Source organism: Prionailurus bengalensis, chromosome A2, assembly GCF_016509475.1.
Source record: "Prionailurus bengalensis isolate Pbe53 chromosome A2, Fcat_Pben_1.1_paternal_pri, whole genome shotgun sequence".
Taxonomy (NCBI): Eukaryota; Metazoa; Chordata; class Mammalia; order Carnivora; family Felidae; genus Prionailurus; species Prionailurus bengalensis.
Genome location: NC_057348.1, coordinates 96407550 through 96409660, shown reverse-complemented (window position 1 = coordinate 96409660; position 2111 = coordinate 96407550). Strand labels below are relative to the sequence as shown.

General features: G+C 38.7%; 1 non-coding gene across 1 annotated transcript; it reads left to right on the top strand.

Moving 5' to 3' along the window:
- Positions 1-1700: 1700 nt before the first annotated feature.
- Positions 1701-1848, top strand: LOC122488890. The gene has a single exon (XR_006298780.1). It is a non-coding gene; the product is annotated as a U4 spliceosomal RNA (small nuclear RNA).
- Positions 1849-2111: the final 263 nt, after the last annotated feature.

The window sequence follows — 2111 nt, the reverse complement described above, 5'->3', positions numbered from 1 at the left end:
ATCTCAAAATAACTGACCACAGTATGTTTCAATTAGAAAAACCTTCAGTGATCTCACTACCAACTCATTTTCTGTAATAAAAATAGCCAGAAATTTAAGGACAAGAATAATAGGTTTTCACATAGTAATTCCAACACAGCCTCTGAAAAGAAAGTTCTCAAATATTTTGAATGCTAAGGACTTTTCTACTGTTTTCATGCAAAGGAATAAAGGTGAGACTTTCTACCTCCAAGAACCTGGCGACAGAAACTTCTCCCTTTTCCTTCTTCTGGAGTAAGTCTTCCTTCAATGTCTATTTAACACAAGAAAATGACATATTTAAACTACTTTACTACATTGTGGGGTATTCTCAGTAAGTAAATTAGGTATCTAACAGATAAGCAGTATCTCATTATTACATTCAGTCTGATGAAGTTAATGCATTAAATTAGGCTCTTAACTTGTCTTTGCTTTGGGCTTCAGTCTCTGGTCAGTTAAAACTCCTACCGATCCACTTACACATTTGTTCTTGATGGCTCAATCTTTGCTTCCTTCCCAGCTTGAGAGTGGTTGTTCAGTTACGTAGATCCTGACTTCTTAGTTCTATCCACTTGATTTCCAAGTAATTATAGATCTTTCTGCTTAGGTTGTTTACAAGTTACTTTTACCTTCATATTGAACTGTGGCTCTATGCATTCCCTAAGGAGTTATATACTCTCCATCCTCTCTATATATATTGCCTCTAATTTGAAAACTCAAATGCCTACAGAGACCCAGCAGGTATCATGGACAAGAGAACTGATTGAGGGGTAAGGCAAAAGAAGCCCAAGAGAGAGCAGAGAGAAAATGTCTCCTGTCTGTCTCTCTCATTTCTTGCAGGGCAAGCCTGAAAGCAAACTGCTTTGGCCATCTGGATTAGAATGACACCTATTTAAAGGAACTGTCTGAGAATGCTATCTGCCCAGAACTTTTAGAGTAACTTAGAGTCTCCAATGCAATGCAAAAACCCAGCTACTGGACCCAGCTACCTCATTTTCAGGAAACCTAGATTAAGCACTTGGGGTTATTTTCAGACAATCCTGTTCCTTGTATTATACCAGAGAAGTTCCACCTTCTTTCACTATAATTGGCCCCTTGAAAAGCAAATGTACATGTCGTATACAAATGTACAGACCCTAGGCACTTTACACATCCAAATCTCGTAATGAGATCTATGAAGTGCCAAGATAATTAAAATACACGTGCAATCTCCAAATTTCACCTATGAATTGTAGACTTTTCTTCTTGATAAACCTGCTAAAAATCCTATAGGCAAGTTATCAGATCTGAGTTTTAGGTTTTGACCTCCCTAAGTCTGCCTTGGGAATGGCAATGTGTGGTGGGCTGCTTCAAAGTCAGAAAGAGCCTTAATGGTACCCTAGTGACAGGTGGACATACCAGGTAGAAGTAGTACCTAGTATGCTTCCCCAGGAAAATATTCAGGACCTTAAAAAGGCAGTGGGGGACATTCTTCTAACAGAAATGTATGGTTCTAACCTTTTTTTGTTTTTGAGGGGCAACATGGTTCTTAAACTCAAAAAATCCAAAGATCATTTCTGGATCGTTTTCTATTGAAGTGGGCTCTGGATAAGATCCTTATGTGACTAAAACATTCTCCCATCCTGAGGCTCCTTTGTGGAACTCTTGAGCTCTGGACCAATTTATCAAAAGATGTGTTCTTCAGCTTTGCGCAGTGGCAGTATCGTAGCCAATGAGGTTTATACGAGGCGCGATTATTGCTAAAAGATGTGTTCTTCAGCTTCACAAACATCCTGCTCTGTCCTGAAAACCTCAGGGCAGGGGGGCGGGTTATGGTACTGGGCCATTTTTCAGGAGAAATAACTTCACACAGGATGGGAAGAGCCCAGTGTTGATGTTCTTCATATTATTGTGCATCAGAGTCATGTGAAAGGGTAAGTGATGGTAAATGTGCATTGGAGGTTGGCTGATTTTTCTTAGATTCATTTAATCAGTCAGAGATCCAAGAGAAAATGAATAGGATAACTTAGGATAATTTGATGAGAGTTTAATAAAAGACTTTTTTTTTTTTACAAAATATTGTCAGTATATAGGGAAACCAGAAGGGATAGTGC